Consider the following 18965-nt stretch of genomic DNA (forward strand, 5'->3'; position numbering starts at 1 on the left):
CGAGCTGGACAGTGGGGTTGCCTTTTGTTTAGCTGCCGTAATAGGCGACTACAATCTCCGGCTTTGATTTTATTTGATACATGTCACCATATCATCGTAAAGTATGTTTTTTCAATATAGTTTCATCAGATTATTGAATTTTTTTCGGGAGTTTTGCTGTGTTCCGTTCTCTTCCGTTTGTTGACATGGAGAGTGTCGTGCCACCCGGCTAGCGCGCTTGCTAAATGAAGAGGGAAAGTTGCCGTTCTGAATCCAAACAACGACTGTTCTGGACAAAGGACCGTCCCACATATCCCAGAGAGGTTGATGTTGTAAATTACTATTATAGCTGGAAACGGCTATAATAGTCGTTATAATAAGAATAAGAATAAGAATATCTACATAGCTGTACAGAGGCCCATCATTAGCAACCATCACTCCTGTGTTCCAATGGCACGTTGTGTTAGCTAATCCAAGTTAATAATAACTAATTGATCATTAGAAATCCCTTTTGCAATTATGTTAGCACAGCTGAAAACTGTTGTTCTGATTAAAGAAGCAATACAACTGTCCTTCTTTAGACTAGTTGGGGAACTGGAGCATCAGCATTTGTGGGTTCGATTACAGGCTCAAAATGTCCAGAAACAAAATAACTTTCTTCTGAAACTCGTCAGTTTATTCTTGTTCAGAGAAATTAAGGCTATTCCATGCGAGAAATTGCCAAGAAACGGAAGATCTCGTACAACGCTGTGTACTACTCCCTTCACAGAACATCGCAAACTGGCTCTAACCAGAATAGAAAGAGGAGTGGTAGGCCCCCGGTGCACAACTGAGCAAGATGACAAGTACATTAGAGTGTCTAGTTTGACAAACAGACGCCTCACAAGTCCTCAACTGGCAGCTTCATTAAATAGTACCGGCAAAACACTAGTCTCAATGTCAACAGTGACGAGGCGACTCCGGGACGCTGGCCTTCTTGGAACACAGGAGGGATGTTTGCTGATAATGGGCCTCTGTAATATGTAGAGATTCCATTAAAAACCAGCTCTTTCCAGCTACAATAGTCATTTACAACATTAACAATGTCTACACTGTATTTCTGATGAATTTGATGTTATTTTAATGGACAAAGCAAGGACATTCTAAGTGGCCACAAACTTTTGAACGGTAGTGTAGATGTGGACATTCGCCAGGCTCTGGAGAGGGAACCCTCTCCTGCTACCTGCCTGAAGAACGCATCTACGTCCCCACGGGGGTAAAATATTGACTGTTGACCTGGGCACACACATACAGTGAGATATATTTTGTTCGAGGCATGATTCACATCAGGCAATGCTTCTTGTGAATAGCAAACTCACATTTTGTGAGTGTTTTCTATGGGGCAGGGTAGCTCTAACCAAAATCTCCAATCTCGTTTCATTGATTTGACTCCAGGTTAGTTGACTCTTGACTCAAATTAGCTTTTGGAGAAGCCATTCGCCTAGGGGTTCACATACCTTTTTCAACCTATACTGTGAATGTTTAAATTATGTATTCAATATAGACAAGAAAAATACAATAATTTGTGTGTTATTGGTTTAAGAACACTGTGTTTGTCTGTTGTGACTTAGATGAAGATCCAGGTAATTCTAAAGGGTTCACATACTTTTTTCCCCACTGTACATCGCCGCTGGACACCCAGGTATCAACCGCACTATCCAATCCCTCTCCGATAAGTACTGGTGGCCAACCTTGGCACAGGACGTCGCCCATTGTCAACTCTTGCTCAGTATGTGCCCAAACCAAATCTCCCCAGCACTTTACAGCAGGGAACCTACTTCCCCTTCCCGTGCCTCAGCTGCCTTGGTCCCATCTGTCCATAGACTTTGTTAATGATCTCTCCCGTCTGATGGTTTCACTACTGTTATGGTTGTTGTGGACAGATTCTCCAGATCCTGCCATTTTATCCCTCGCTCTCATCCCCCTACCGCTTTCCAGGTTTCTGAGGCACTGTTATAGCAGGTCTTCCGGCACTATGGCCTTCCAGAGGACACTGTCTCCGACACTTCATCACTTCATCACTCCTCCACCGCGCTAACTCCCTTCCAGTGCGTCCTGGGATATCAGCCAGCCCTGGCTCCGTGGACTCCAAGCCAGACCAGGGCCCTGCAGTCGACAAGCCGTCCGCTGTCAGAAGGATCAGGTGGACCGCCACCGCAGTGAGGCTTCCGTGTTCCATCCTGGTGATCCCATCTAGCTCTCCACTAGGAATCTCCCGCTTGCCCTGCCAGAAGCCCTTCATGGTCTTCCGGAGGGTCAATGAGGTAACTTACTGTTTACAACTCCCCACAAACAACCATATCTCACCCTCTTTTCATGTTTCCCTTCTCAGGCCGGTGGTTCCTGATCCCCTGGCTGATGCCATCCTCCGCGACACCCCTCCGCCTCCCCTGGACATCGTTGGGACCCCTGCCTATGCTCTCAGGTTCCTACTGAACCATTCCTACTGCAACCATTATTACACACATCAGCCCCCCATTATTACGCACACCTCATCATCGCCTTGATTACTTTCCCTTTATTTAGCCCTCAGTAGCCTCACTCAACAGGCAGTATTGGTTTGTTTTCCAGTTCAGCATGCATCTCCTGTTTCATTAATTTGCCTTGCATCATTGTTATTAAAATCTCCTTCTGCACCTGCTTCTTGACTCCCTGCGTATGCGATACATTTGTCATAAGCATATAAGACTCCCATATAACGTCTTAATATCATCCTGACTGAAAATATATATATTTTTTTTTTACATCCGGCGAATTCAAATGTGGACGTCGAAGCCAGTTCCACTGCCCCCCCCCCCCCCCCCCCCCCCATATTCTTCCCCTTTAGATTTAGACCTTGAACACCAGGTGGGTGTGTTTAATCATCAGGTAAAACTAAACCAGCAGTATACCGGAACTCTTAGGGTAAGATTTGAATAGTCCTGTCCTACACGATGATGATTTTAAGAAACAAATAATAAGGCTCCTACATGGTTATAACAAATAATAATGCATTATACCTTTCTGCATGAAGTGTTACCAAAAAGGTATTGGGTGTCCACATTAATTACTACATTGGCTATTGAAAGTAGTTAGCTTTACTCAATCGACCCTGATATAAAACACATAGCCTACTTTATTACTCCCTTTGCGTAGATTCATTATCATTGTTTGCACTCTCCCTCTCTTTCTTATTAGTTTCTCAAGTGTTAATGCACAAATACAGTGAAATGCCTTTCTTACAAGCTCCAAACCCAACAATGCAATAATCATTATCAAAGTAGCACTAAAAATAACATAAGGGCGATCAAATACACACGAGAATTAAAAACAAGAACGCGAGAAAGTAAGAAGCGCTCTCTTTGTCTCCTTGTTATACATGAAATCAATCGCGCTATCCTCGCTTTTCTCACATACACAAGAGACTTGTGATCCATCTCACTCTCAGTTCAGATCCACCCATCTCTGACTCTGTGACACATGAACCGGGAAAGATTAATTGGTTATTCTCTTTCTCCCCCTCCATCTGTCTTAGACTCCCTCTCTCCCTCTCTCCCTGCAGAGTAGGCTGACTTGAGGATGGTCGTTGGCAGCACATTCCCATTGGTGCTATGAATTCTGTTGCAGATCTTTCTCCACATTGTTTTCCTATCGACCAAGGGACCTACAGAAGACAGATCTAAGGCTCTATTCATGGGAGCCCCCTCCTAATCGGCTTGCTGTCAATCACACACACCTTCACAACATCAACACCGAAGACAGTCAGCCCATCCAAGAGACCCAACGTATGTCGAGTAAACACTCCTTTGCGTTGAATATTTAATGCCTTCGTGAAAGCTAAAAATGTGACACGTTAAAATTGATGAACGTGATACAATTCGGATCATTGTCTAAATCCAGACTAACAGATGTTGTAGTTTCTGGAAAAGGCACAATCATCTGGATGCTCTCCGATTGCAATAAGAGGTCATAATACAACCTTCGCTTATTGGAATGTGAAGGGATATCGACTCATAACAAAAGAGTCAATAAACGTCTCACTTTCATTAACCACCTTCATGAGGCTAATTCAATTTCCATTTGCAATCACATTCTATCAAAGGAACCAATCCACTATGTACATTTTTGTGGAAGATTAAGATCAATATTTTTGTGTAAACGGTATATATATAACAGAGCTTTCTGACACTGCAATGGAGATCACAGCCCAGCACACCTAGTTTACAGACTCAGTGTGCTCACCATGTTGATGGAGATTTTCATTGTGGAAACTGAGTCTGAGGAACACCCTGCACTGAGATTCAAAAAACAAATACAAGTTGCTCAGCTATCTGGTCATAGCAAAAACACTCTCATAATAGTCTGGTAGCCCTCCGTAACCTTGCCCAAGCTATTCAAAGACCAGACTTTCAAGATGACGTTTCTTCTATTATTGAGCAGAAATGGCACAGAGGTAGAGCTTTTTGACATGTCTTTTTTTATTTGCAAGTTAAAAGTTCTCTAAATGTTTTCTGTACTGTCCAACTTCGTCTACACTGTGCAACTTTATACCTTTTAAGTTTAGAACGTTGTCCAACTTCATCTACACGGTGCTGACTTCTCTACAAGTCGTTGTTCCATTTACTACAGATGGACGGTGACATTAGATAACTTCCCTTCAAGAAGACAAGTGCAGGCTTGTCATTTACTACAGAGCAAGAAGTCCAAAGTCCTGCCTTCCAAAAAACGTTGAAGTTTATACACTGAGTGTACAAAACATTAGGAACACCTTCCTCGTATTGAGTTGCAACCGTTTTGCCCTGAGAACAGTCTTAATTTGTCTGGGCATGGCCCATGTTGACTCAAATGCTTCCCACAGTTGTGTCAGATTGGCTGGATGTCCTTTGGGTGGTGGACCATTTTTGATACACACGGGAAACTGTTGGGCGTGAAAAACCCAGCAGCGTTGCAGTTCTTGACACAGACCAGTGCGCCTGGCACCTACTACCATACCCTGTTCAAAGGCACGTAAATCTTTTGTCTTCCCCAATTATCCTCGGAATGGCACAAACACAATCCATGTCTCAAGGCTTGAAAATCCTTCTTTAACCTGTCTTCTACCCTTCATCTACACTAATTGAATTGGATTTAAAAAGTGATCATAGCTGTCACGGCCATTTAAAGGAGTGGACCAAGGTGCAGCGCGATTGGAATACATCTTTTAATTCAACGAAGAACACTTAACAAACGAACAAACGAAACGTGAAGCCAACGTAGTGCTCACAGGCAACTAAACATGGACAACTACCCACCAAACCAACATGGAAAATGGCAACCTAAATAGGCTCCCCAATCAGAGACAACGATAAACAGCTGTCTCTGATTGGGACCACACTCAGGCCACCATAAACCTACAACCACTAGACAATACAAAATCCCCATAGATAACAAAAAACCCTAGACAATACAAAAACCCCTAGACAATACAAAAACTAAACAAACCACCCCTTGTCAAACCCTGACCTAACCAAATAAAACAGAAAGCAAATATAACTAAAGTCAGGGCGTGACAGTACCCGCCCACCCCCCCCCCCCCCCCCAAAGGCGCGGAATCCCGGCCGCAAACCTAAACCTATATGGGAGGGTCTGGGTGGGCATCTCCCCGCGGTGGCGGCTCTGGTGAGGGACGCAGACCCCGCTCCACCTCTGGCTTGGCCAACTTTGGCGGCGCCTCTAGAGCGGGGACCCTCGCCGCCGACCCCGGTCTGGGGACCCTCGCAGCGGGCCCCGGACAGGAGGGCGGCCAAATAAAACAGAAAGCTACTTCGTACAGGAGGGAGACTCTGGCTGCTCCGGACAGGAGGGAGACTCTGGCTGCTCGCTCAAAAGGCACCTAAAGGACTCTGACCATGAGAAATAAGATTCTCTGGTCTGATGAAACAAAGATTCAACTCTTTGGCCTGAATGCCAAGCGTCACATCTGTAGGAAACCTGGCACCATCCTTACGGTGAAGCATGGTGGTGGCAGCATCATGTTGTGGGGATGTTTTTCAGCGGCTGGGACTGAGAGACTAGACAGGATCAAGGGAAAGACGAATGGAGCAAACTACAGAGAGAAACCTGCTCCAAAGCGCTCAGAACCTCAGTCTGGGGCTAAGGTTCACCTTCCAACAGGACAACGTCATACCCAAGAAGACTCAAGGCTATAATCGCTGCCAAAGGTGCTTCAATAAAGTACTGCGTAAAAGGGTGAGAATGATTATGTAAATGTGATATTTCATTATTATATATATATTTTTTAAATTCTAAAAAACAGTTTTTGCTCTGTTATTATGGGGTATTGTGTGTAGATTGATGAGGGGGAAGAAATCATCAATTTTAAAATAAGGCTGCAATGTAACAAAATGTGAAAAAAGTCAAGGGGTCTGAATACTTTCCGAATGCACTGTAGATCATGTACTCTAAGGCTCTAAAAGAAACTTCTTTCTATTGCTCTCGATCACACTTTCTATCTTCTCTCAGTATCCATGTCTGCTCCGCACAGACCGGCGCTCAATGCTATATGGTTACTGTAGTTTGTTTAGCGCAGAAAATGGTAATTAGGTAGAATATTGCTATGTTGGAAACAATGACTCCCTACTACATCATACAATTAAGGCTTGATATTTTTTTATCTCTCCAGAAACTGCACATCGAGCTGACAAAAGAAAAGAAAACAAACCAAAATCAGTGAATTAGTTGTTTAAAAAAACAAATACCCAACATTTTGGTTAATGGCGCCGCACTACACATACACAATCTCCACAAACACACACAGCTCATCCTCAGTCATGGTGGGTATAACAGCTTACTTTCCACATGCTGCCCCTCTACACGCATTACAAAGCCTTGAACTTTAGCAGGCATGAGACATCAGACGGGGGCCAGATGGGTCTCAATGACATCCAGTCCTCCCTACGACCACCTCGCACACGGCAGCCTCCCGCCGAGATGTCTAATCACACTTTTCACAAGGGTAGTTCAAGTGTCCGCAGGCATGGGCTTATCGAATCCGCACACGTTGTCATTACTCGCTCCTTGTGGTTTCCATCCGTGTCCACTTATCTTATGGCCGTGCACTTCACAGAGCTGGGCTGTGAAATACCTCCCTGTCCCTTTACCCGTTAGTAATGCACTTCTTACAGCGAGAGTGGAATTGCAGGGTGTGTGTTTGGAGTGTAATGTCTGGGCTTTCAAACTATTCTGTCAATGTTAGTCCTACAGAAACGTTTCTAGTTGTGTATGTTGATACTTCTGTATGTTGATGTGAAGGCTAATTACTTATATCACCATTTGATTGAGTCTGCCTGGAGTGCCAGAAGGAAAGGTTTAAACTTTTGGGACTATTCCATTGGTTCCATTGCAACAATCTCATTTAAGTGCCAATTAAGTATTTGCAAAAAATAAATAAATTCTATTTGGACCCAGGTCTGCTCAATAACTTTGATAATTTATCCCCTGAGGCACAGATGTCAAACTCCTTCCACAGAGGGCCGAGTGTGCCATCGACACTCGGCCCACCATGGAATGATTTTGACATCCCTGCCTTGAGGAGACAATTCTATACAGATAAACACTCATTATAAAAATGATCATAAATGTGCTTTGAAGCACAATACAACTTTCAAAACACTTCTGCAAACCAATTCCCATTCAAATGGAGCGTCTGGGTGAAGTAGGCCACCCTGAACATGAAATTACATCTTCACCTGCTGTGATGATCATACCTAGTTCAACACAGCCCTATAGTGATCGGTCGCTAACTAACACCAGCTAGCGGCTTAGCCGTGCCAAGGGAATGAGTAGACCGCTCACAATGGCGGATGTTTCCCTCCATCCACTGACCCGTGCAGTGCTGACTCTGCTCTTTCCCGGTTCATGTGTCACAGAGAAAGCTAGAGGCACTGCCAGTGGACGGCAAGAAAGGACCCCATTATAAAGCCATTGGGAATGGGAATGCTGCCTGGAGACCTTATTAATCCTGCTGTGCTGAAACGTGATGATCTTATAACGAAAGCCTGTGTCAGGGGAGTATTGAGCAACACTATCTATTCCCAAAGACCACGGACTCTGGCATGACACCGCATTAGTTTTGGATTTGGCCCAGTCAATTTGAATGGAATAGCGTGGCCTGCATGGTGTTATTGAAATTGGATGCATTACAACAGGCAACGTCTGAGTCATTTTTCATACGAGTGGTTGAATACGTATTATCTTAAGCACCAGTAATAAATTCAGTGTTTTAAGTCCGATAGAGAGGGGTAAGTTTCAGACTTCACATTCACTACTCTCAAATCAAATGGTATTGGTCACATACACATGGTTAGCAGATGTTAATGCGATTGTAGCAAAATGCTTGTGCTTCTAGTTCCGACAGTGCAGTAATATCAAACAAGTAATCAAAAATTTCCACAACAACTACCCAAAACACACAAATCTAAAGGGATGGAATATGTACATATAAATATATGGATGAGTGATGGCCCGAGCGGCATAGACAAGATGCAATAGATGGTATAAGAAACAGTATAAACATATGAGATGAGCAATGTAAGATATGTACACATTATTAAAGTGGCATTATTAAAGTGACTAGGGGTCATGATTTGGGGCTGTACACATTTTTGATATATTAGAATAATTGATTATGCTTATGTTATATTAATAGAAGGGGAGGGGTTATAAGACCCCTCCCTCCTTACATTTATAGGGTTTTAGACTACGTATTAACAATATATATATTCATTGTAGCAGTTTAGTATTGTTATAAAAAGGCTCTCTTTGAAATGTGTGACTTAGACAGAACTCTGCAGGAGAGTGAAGGAGATAAGACTAGGCAAACATTCCACAATGAATCAACTTTGGGGGGAGGGGACATTTACTGCTAACAATAAAGGCCTTGTTTATACAGCTTTGTAGGCATGGTTTTGGTCCTAGGAGTAGAGCATTATGACGTAAGCAGTGACATCACCAGGGTGCGACTTAGGGTTTAATAAAACAACTGGAGACCTTTTGTTTAATGCAGAACTTACTCAGCAACATTCGTGCTATGTTCCAGTTTGTCCATGTCTGCAATTGCATTAACAAACGTTTTTTAACTATTTAATTAAAGATATTGTCATAATGCTAATTTCACCAATGAGTAACTGATTGATAAGGAAACGAGGAAACGAACCCTAACAAGACCCTGGGCCTCGAGCTTAATGATGAGCTCAGAGGGTACTTTGGGGTTGAAAGCTGAGCTGTAGTCAATGAACAGCATTCTTACATAGGTATTCCTCTTTTCCAGATGGGAGAGGGCAGTGTGCAGTGTGATGGTGATTGCGTCGTCTGTGGACCTGTTGGGGCGGTATGCAAACTGAAGTGGGTCTAGGGTGGTAGGTAAGGTGGAGGTGATATGATTCTTGACTAGTCTTTCAAAGCACTTCATGATGACAGAAGTGAGTGCTACGAGGCGATAGTCATGAAGTTCAGTTATCTTTGCCTTCTTGGGTACAGGAACAATGGTGGCCATCTTGAAGCATGTGGGGACAGCAGACTGGGATAGGGAGCGATTGAATATGTCCGTAAACAGCCAGCTGGTCTGTACATTCTCTGAGGACGCGGCTAGGGATGCTGTCTGGGCCAGCAGCCTTGCGAGGGTTAACTTGTTTAAATGTCTTACTCACGTTGGCCCCAGAGAAGGAGAGGAGGGGCCGCAGTCCTTGGTAGCGGACCTTGGTGGCACTGTATTATTCTCAAAACGGGCAAAGAAGGTGTTTAGCTTGTCTGGAAGCAAGATGTCGGTGTCTCTGACGTGGCTGATTTTTTATTTGTAGTCCGTAATTGCCTGTAGATCCTGCCACATAGGTCTCGTGTCTGAGCTGTTGAATTGCGACTCCACTCTGTCCCTATACCGATTTTTCACTTGTTTGATTGCCTTGCGGAGGGAATAACTACACTGTTTATATTCGGCCATATTCCCAGTCATCTTTCCATGGTTAAATGCAGTGGTTTGAGCTTTCAGTTTTGTGGGAATGCGCTCCTGTTTTATGAAAAAAAGGTGTTTTAGCCTAAATGTGAATTTTGGAGTCTTTCTGTATGTTATAAAGATATTACACTGGAATGATTCTTAGGAATACATCTCTACCCATTATTGTTCGCTCTATTATTTGTAATTTACTCTACTATTATAACATGCACCACTGGTAGCTTTGTGCGATTGTGCTTTACATTAGAAAACAGAACATTTGGTAAAAAAATACATTTTTTTTCATTCATAGGTTGTGGACAAACCAACAAAGCAAGATTGAGGAGGCAGAGTAAGACGATGTGTCATCCCGTAAAAAGCCCAGCTTCCCCTCCAAGGCCATACTCTTCCTACACTGAGGGGACTTCTTCCTTGCCTCAGTAGCTCAAGTCTTAGCTTAGCATTCGATGCTATCAATAAGAAAATAACATTGTTGTCCCAATATTTATGAATCCCTCAGGATGCTACATATTTACTGCAGTCACAGTTAATAAAAATGATTTGGATGCCCCAAACAGGCACAGGTCAATCAGTTACAATAGATAGGAATATGATTTTGGAGTGCAATTTTGTCACGGATTCTATTCATGCATTTGTAATGCACTGGCGCGACACGACGGGAATTCAACCTACAACGCAAAGCCAAATCATAACCATTACATCTTCAGCGAGCAAGGTGAGTGTGCTCGATCCAATAAGAAGGATGGGAGGGAGGAAGGAAGGGAAGGAGGAATATGTTGACAGGAAGTGTTTATCACTTAAAACCCCTTCTGCTCACGCAGTTGAATTCTTTGTCAGACGTTGGTGTTAATCCTCCCTTTGAGAAGCCCCGAGCATTACATCAGAGTTCATACTCCCTTCCTTTGGTGGGTAAACCCAAGCTGTGTGACTTAAATAGCAAATCTCATCTCTCTTTGCATATTTCCGATACACCGTCTAAGCTCCACAACTTTCTGATCCATAGACATGCTGGATCATCTGAATCCTTCAAACTTGGCTTATCCTGTCACTTGATGTTCCAGGGTATTATAAAATAAAATGTATGAGACGAGCATCTTTCATCTGCAATGGAGTGCCTAGATACACATTTGTGTTAATAATGTGCCTTCCAATTAAGTCTAGGCATACAGGGATCGATCAAACAAATCTCGGAGAGTATCTTGGCCAAGAGTGAAAGATTAAGAAGGAAAGAAAACGGAACAGGGAAAGAAGTATGTCCTAGAGCACATGTTTATTTTCTCTGATGATGCTGGTTGGAAATGGCAACGAGAGTTGGCAATACACAACAAAGGGTGAGAAACAACGTATTAGGAAACGTTTAAAACACCAGTAAAAAAAATGCAAAGGGACCTGCTTCTTCTCCTCCTCCGGTTAGAGATACTGTATTTGAGAGTGGGGAAAGCAATTTCTCAACGGAATGTCTGTGATGTGATGTGTGAGCAGGTGCCGCTCGATTTGTCTGATTGCAGACATCATCCAGAGAAATTGCAATTACTTTCACATATGATTTTTGGCACTCAGATATATGAAATCAAATATATTAGAGAGAGGCATCTGCGCATTTGTGTGTTTGTGTGTGTGTGATAAAAACCTGCTCCAGAGTGCTCAGGACCTCAGACTGGGGCGAAGTTTCACCTTCCAACAGGACAACAACCCTAAGCACACAGCCAAGACAACGTAGGAGTGACTTGTGGCGAAGCCAGAGCCTGGACTTGAACCCGATCGAACATCTCTGGAGAGACCTGAAAATAGCTGTGCAACAACGCTCCCCATCCAAACTGACAGAGCTTGAGAGGATCTGCAGAGAAGAATGGGAGAAACTCCCCAAATACAGGTGTGCCAAACTTGTAGCGTCATACCCAAGAAGACTCAAGGCTTTAATTGCTGCCAAAGGTGCTTCAACAAAGTACTGAGTAAAGAGTCTGAATACTATGTACATTTCTTGTTTCTCTTTTTTATTTTTAACAAATTTGCAAAACATTCTGAAAACCTGTTTTTGCTTTGTCATTATGGGGTATTGTGTGTAGATTGATTAAGGGGAAAAAACGATTTAATACATTTTAGATTAAGGCTGTGACGAAACAAAATGTAGAAAAAGTCAAGGGGTCTGAAAACGTATTTATTTGTATTGTTTTTTACATTTGGGGGGTAGATCAGCTATAATATTACAGATAGATTGTAGCTTCCATCAATGTAAGTTCACTAAAGGTTAAATAAATACAAATTAAAGTGTATGCATCATTTCCAATTCCCTATATATACACATACAAACGTACAATTGAAGTCGGAAGTTTACATACACCTTAACCAAATACATTTAATCTCAGTTTTACACAATTCCTGACTTTTAATCCTAGTAAAAATTCCCTGTTTTAGGTCAGTTAGGATTACCACTTTATGTTAAGAATGTGAAATGTCAGAATAATAGTCAAGAGAATGATTTATTTCAGCTTTTATTTCTTTCATCACATTCCCAGTGGGTCAGAAGTTAACATACACTCAATTAATATTTGGTAGCATTGCCTAAAAACAATTTAAACATGGGTCAAACGTTTCGGGCCCATTCCTCCTGACAGAGCTGGTGTAACTGAGTCAGGTTTGTAGGCCTACTTGCCCACACATGCTTTTTCAGTTCTGCCCACAAATTGTTTATAGGATTGAGGTCAGGTTTTGTGATGGCCACTCCAATACCTTGACTTCATTGTCCTTAAGTCATTTTTTCACAACTTTGGAAGAATGCTTGGGGTCATTGTCCATTTGAAGACCCATTTGCGACCAAGCTTTAACTTCCTGACTGATGTCTTGAGATGTTGCTTCAATATATCCACATAATGCCATCTATTTTGTGAAGTGCACCAGTCCCTTCAGCAGCAAAGCACCCCCAAAACATGATGCTGCCACCCCCGTGCTTCACAGTTGGGATGGTGTTCTTTGGGTTGCAAGCCTCCCCCTTTATCCTCCAAATATAATGATGGTCATTATGGCCAAACAGTTCTAATTTTGTTTAACTTCTTATGGCTGCAAATCCGCTAACGGGCTCGATATGACAACAGCCAGTGAAAGTGCAGGGCGCCAAATTCAAACAACAGAAATTTCATAATTAAAATTCCTAAAACATACATGTGTCTTATATCATTTTAAAGGTAATCTTGTTTTTAATCCCAACAAAGTGTCTGATTTCAAATATGCTTTTCAGCGAAAGCACTACAAACGATTATGTTAGGTCACCACCAAACCACAATAAGCACAGCCATTTTTCCAGCGAAATATAGCAGTCACAAAAAGCAGAAATAGAGATAGAATTAATCACTAACCTTTGATGATCTTCAACAGATGACACTTATAGGACTTCATGTTACACAACACATGCATGTTTTGTTTGATAAAGTTCATATTTATATAAAAAAATCTGAGTTTACATTGACGCGTTACATTCACTAGTTCCAAAAATATCAAGTGATTTTGCATAGCCACATCGTTTCAACAGAAATACTCATCATAAAGGTAGATGATAATACAACTGTTATACACATGGAATTATAGATATACCTCTCCTTAATGCAACCGCTGTGTCAGATTTCAAAAATACTTTACGGAAAAATAAACCATGCAATAATCTGAGACGGAGCTCAGAACAATAGCCAAATTAGCCGAAATGTTGGACTCAACAGAAACCAGAAAATACATGATAAATGTTTCCTTACCTTTCATGAACTTCATCAGAATGCAGTCCTAGGAATCCCAGGTCCACAATAAATGCTTGATTTGTTCGATAATGTCCGTTATTTATGTCCAATTAGCTACTTTGGTTAGCGCGTTTGGTAAACAATTCCAAAGTCACAAAGCGCATCCCCTATAACGTGACGAAATGTCCAAAAGTTCCATAACAGTTAGCAGAAACATGTCAAACGATGTACTGAATCAATCTTTAGAATGTTGTTAACATACATCTTGAATAACGTTCCAACCGGAGAATTAGATTGACTTCAGTTGAGCGATGGAACGGAGCTGCCTATCACGTGAAGGTGCGTGGTCAAAGCATGGTCAGCTTGTGGCAGTGGTGACTAATTCCTGTCTCCTTCGGCCCCCCTTCACATTAGAGTCATCAGACAAAGTTATATTGACTGTTGACACCTAGTGGAAGCCGTAGGAAGTGAAAACTCATCAATATCTTGCTGTAATTTCAATGAGAGCTTGGTTGAAAATCTGCCACCCTCAGAAAAAATCGAAACAGGAAGTGGAACTTCTCAGGTTTTTGCCTGCCATATGAGTTCTGTTATACTCACAGACATACTTCAAACAGTTTTAGAAACTTCAGAGTGTTTTCTATTCAATACTAATATGCAAATATTAGCAACTATGACTGAGGAGCAGGCCGTTTACTCTGGGCACCTCTGTGCACCTTTCATCCAAGCTGCTCAATACTGCCCCTGCAGCCATAAGTTAATCAGACCAGAGGACATTTCTCCAAAAAGTACGATCTTTGTCCCCATGTGCAGTTGTAAACCATAGTCTGGCTTTTTTATGGCTGTCTTCCTTGCTGAGCGGGCTTTCGGGTTATGTCGATAAAGGACTTGTTTTACTGTGGATATAGATACTTTTGTACCCGTTTCCTCCAGCATCTTCACAAGGTCCATTGCTGTTGTTCTGGGATTGTTTTGCACTTTTTGCACCAAAGTACATTCATCTCTAGGGTAAAGAACACGTCTCCTTGCTGAGCGGTATGACATATGCGTGGTCCAATGGTGTTTACACTTGCGTACTATTGTTTGTACAGATGAACGTGGTGGCGTTTGGAAATTGCTCCCAAGGATGAACCAGACTTGTGGAGGTCTATAATTTTTTTTCTGAGGTCCTGGCTGATTTCTTTTGATTTTCCCATGATGTCAAGCAAAGAGGCACTGAGTTTGAAGGTAGGCATTGAAAAACATCCACAGGTACACCTCCGATTGACTCAAATGACGTCAATTAGCCTATCAGAAGTTTCTAAACTTAACATAATTTTCTAACATTTTCCAAGCTGATAAAAGGCACAGTCAACTTAGTGTATGTAAACTTCTGACCCACTGGAATTGTGATACTGTGAATTATAAGTGACATAATCTGTCCGTAATCAATTGTTGGAAAAATGTCATGCACAAAGTAGATGTCCTAACCGACTTACCAAAACTATAGTTTGTTAACAAGAAATTTGTGGAACGGTTGAAAAACAAGTTTTAATTACTCCAACTTTACATTTAATGGACAGTCTATTTTACAATCGTTCTATTTGTTTGTTTTTACTTCTGTTCTCCCTCTACCTGTCACGTATTATCCCGCACACCTGTTAACATCGTCTCGCGCACTTGCGCCTCATGACACTCACCTGGATTCCATCACCTCCTTGATTATCTTCCCTCAGGTGTTATTGACTCGGTTTTCAAGTTGGTATGTTGATTGTGTTCTTTGTTTTTTATTTACGAAAATCTCACTCCCTGAACTTGCTTCCCGAATCTCAGCACACTCGTTACACTACCCTCAACCTCTCCCATGTATAGCTGATGTCCATCCAGTTTGATTTCTATTTGCCATATCTTGCAAACTGTGCTCTTTCAAAAAAGTTCTCAAACTATATTTGTTTTATGGGCACAGTATGGTTTACATTAGTTATCCTTTTGTTTTTAGTTGTTATTAGTCCCAACCTTCAGCTCCATTCAACCCCTCCCATCTACCTCTTAACACCATCCATATTGGATTTCTATTTGCCATATATTTTTCAAACATTTCTGTCATGTTTCACAAAAGTTCTGAACCTTCTATTCCCATTGTTTCCATAGATTGTAAATTGAAAAAAAATGTTTGTTGCTAAAAGTAGTATTATATTATTTATCGATTGACTATGACTTTTCAGATCGCCCGGTAGTGCTATCTGCAGGGTTATCTCCAGGAAAATATTGCAATTCTTCAGCCATTCCTGGACCTGTGACAAAAAACAAGCTGCATATGGACAGTACCTGTCACACCCTGATTATCAGGATAAAGTGGGTGGGGCAAAGGTACAGGACGGCAGGCAGGCTCAGGGGCAGGAACAGTGGTCAGGCAGGCGGGCTCAGAGTCAGGACAGGCAAGGGTCAAAACCAGTAGGACGAGGAAAGAGAGACTGGGGAAAAGCAGGAGCCGATACAAAAACGCTGGTTGACTTGACAAACAAGAAGAACTAGCAACAGACAAACAGAGAACACAGGTATAAATACATAGGGGATAACGGGCGACACCTGTAGGGGGGTGGAGACTATCACAAGGACAGGTGTAATAGATCAGGGCGTGACAGTACCCCCCCTCTAGGAGCGCCACCTGGCTTCCTACCTGGGCGGAATACCTGGTTGATCGGGTGCCGGCAGTGAATGTTGTTAATGAGGGCCGGGTCCATGATGTCTTTAGCGGGGACCCAGCACCTCTCCTCTAGGCCATAACCATCCCAGTCAACCAGGTACTGGAAATCCCTGCCCCGTGGTCGAACACTCAGGAGGCGTCTCACCGTGTAGGCCGGATGGCCATCAATGACACAGGCAGGAGGGTTGGGCCTGGAGACAGAAGACAAAGGGCTGTGAGACACAGGCTTAATCCTAGATACATACGGAGGGTACAGGGTAAAAGAAGATGAACAGCAGTGGGGATAATGACTCTAGAGATGGGGAATAGGCCAATGAAATGGGGGGAAAGTTTACGGGACTCCACCTGGAGGGGCAGGTCCCGGGTGGAGAGCCATACCCTCTGCCTGAGCCGATAGCGTGGAGCAGGGGTCCTGTGGCGATCGGCTTGTCTACACCTGGATGTGGTTTTCAACAGAGTGGCCCAGGCTCTCTTCCATGTACGGCGACAACGGCGGATGAACATCTGGGTAGAGGGATTGCTGACTTCCTCCTCTTGCTCGGGGAAGAGCGAAGGCTGATACCCCAAGAAATACTCGAAGGGCGAGAGACCCGTGACAGAGCAAGAAAGGGTGTTGCGGTCGTACTCAACCCATGCCAGTTGCTGACTCCAGGTGGTATGGTTGGCGGAGACTAGGCAGCGAAGAGTAATCTCCAGATCCTGGTTGGCTTGCTCCGATTGGCCATTGGACTGGGGGTTGGAATCCGGAAGACAGGCTGGCCGAAGAGCCAATGAGGGTGCAGAATTCCTTCCAGAACTGAGACGAGAACTGAGGGCCCCGATCAGAGACCATGTCGACCGGCAGTCTATGGATCCGGAAGACGTGCTGCACCATGAGCTGGGCCGTCTCCTTGGTAGAGGGTAGTTTGTGGAGAGGAATAAAGTGGGCGGCCTTGGAAAACTGATCCACCACAGTCAGGATGGTGGTGTTTCCATCAGATGGGGGAAGACCGGTCTTGTTTTATGCACACACTGTGCAAGCGGGCGACGAATGTGGAGACGTCAGGGATCATGGTGGGCCACCAAAAGCGCCGTCGCACGAAAGCCAGGGTCCGGTGGGAGCCCGGGTGGCAGGCCAGTCTAGAGGAGTGGGCCCACTCCAGGACCGCGGAGCGGACCGTGTCAGGCACAAACATCCGGTTATCTGGACCGCCCCCGGGGTTCGGCTGGGACCGCTGTGCCTTCCGGACCTGTTTCCCTATACCCCAGCTGAGTGCCGTCGCCAGGCACGGGGTGGGAAGGAATGTCTTGGGCTCAAGGTTAATAGCCGTGGGGCTATAATGACGAGACACTGCATCTGGCTTGACATTCTTGGATCCCGGCCGATATGAGAGGGAGAAGTTGAACCGTCTGAACAGCAGGGCCCATCTTGCCTGGAGTTGAGGCGTTTGGCGGTGTGGAGATACTCCAGATTTTTGTGGTCGGTCCATACGATGAAAGGGTGTTCTGCCCCTTCCAGCCAGTGCCTCCATTCCACTAACGTCATCTTTACTGCGAGAAATTCACGATTTCCCACATCGTAGTTTCTATTTGTGATGTTGAGGTGATGGGAAAAGAAGGCTCAGGGATGTACTTTCAGGTCCAGGGCAGAATGATGGGACAGGACCGCCCACACTCATACAGCCGATGTATCGGTCTCCACCACAAACTGACGGGAAGGGTCAGGATGAACCAGGATGGGAGCAGTGGTGAAGCGGTGATTGAGGTTCACAGCAGTGGACCACATGAACGGAACCTTGGGAGAGGTGAGTGCTGACAGGGGAGAAGCCAGGGTGCTGTAAACCCGGATGAAGCGGCGATAGAATTTGCCGAACACCAGGAAACGTTGCCGCTCCACCCTGGACGAAGGCTGGGGCCAATTCACCACCGCTCTCACCTTCTCGGGATCCGGCTGGACACGCCCAGCGGAGATTATGTACCCCAGAAATGGGATGGTGGAGCAATGGAACTAGCACTTCTCTGCCTTATCAAACAGCTGGTTCGAAAGGAGGCATTGAAGAACCTGTCGGATGTGGAGCACATGTTCTTGGGAGGAGCGGGAGAAGATGAGGAAGTCATCAATGTAGACAAAGACGAACCGATTCAACATGTCGTGGAGAACATCATTCACCAGAGCCTAGTTTCTTCACGCATCGTGCCGACAGAAACAAGCATCTCTCTGGTAAGAAGAAGGGCGGGGGTGTGTGCCTTATGATTAACGAGACGTGGTGTGATCATAACAACATACAGGAACTCAAGTCTTTTTGTTCACCTGACTTTGAATTCCTCACAATCAAATGCCGACCGCCTTATCTACCAAGAGAATTCTCTTCGATCATTATCACAGTTGTGTATATTCCACCCCAAGCAAACACATCGACGGCCCTGAACGAACTTCATTTGACTCTATGTAAACTGGAAACCACATATCCTGAGGCTGCATTTATTGTAGCTGGGGATTTTAACCTCACAGGGTATGTGGGACGGTAGCTTCCCACCTCGTCAACAGCCAATGAAACTGCAGGGTGCCAAATTCAAAACAACAGATAAT

The 18965-nt window shown here is 43.8% G+C and overlaps 1 protein-coding gene across 9 annotated transcripts in view; it reads right to left on the reverse strand.

Annotated features, from left to right (window-relative positions):
* LOC129812510 (leucine-rich repeat and fibronectin type-III domain-containing protein 2) overlaps positions 1–18965 on the reverse strand; it is a 277699-nt gene that overhangs the window by 113094 nt on the left and 145640 nt on the right. For 2 of the 9 annotated variants that reach the window (XM_055864128.1, XM_055864125.1), the window contains one exon: positions 16370–16587. The exons of 6 other annotated variants lie outside the window; for them this stretch is intronic. The gene's annotated coding sequence lies outside the window, so the exon portion shown is untranslated. The remainder of the gene's footprint in view (positions 1–16369; positions 16588–18965) is intronic. One more of the 9 variants, XM_055864129.1, reaches the window with a different exon arrangement.

This window comes from Salvelinus fontinalis, chromosome 16 (assembly GCF_029448725.1).
Source record: "Salvelinus fontinalis isolate EN_2023a chromosome 16, ASM2944872v1, whole genome shotgun sequence".
Taxonomy (NCBI): domain Eukaryota; kingdom Metazoa; phylum Chordata; class Actinopteri; order Salmoniformes; family Salmonidae; genus Salvelinus; species Salvelinus fontinalis.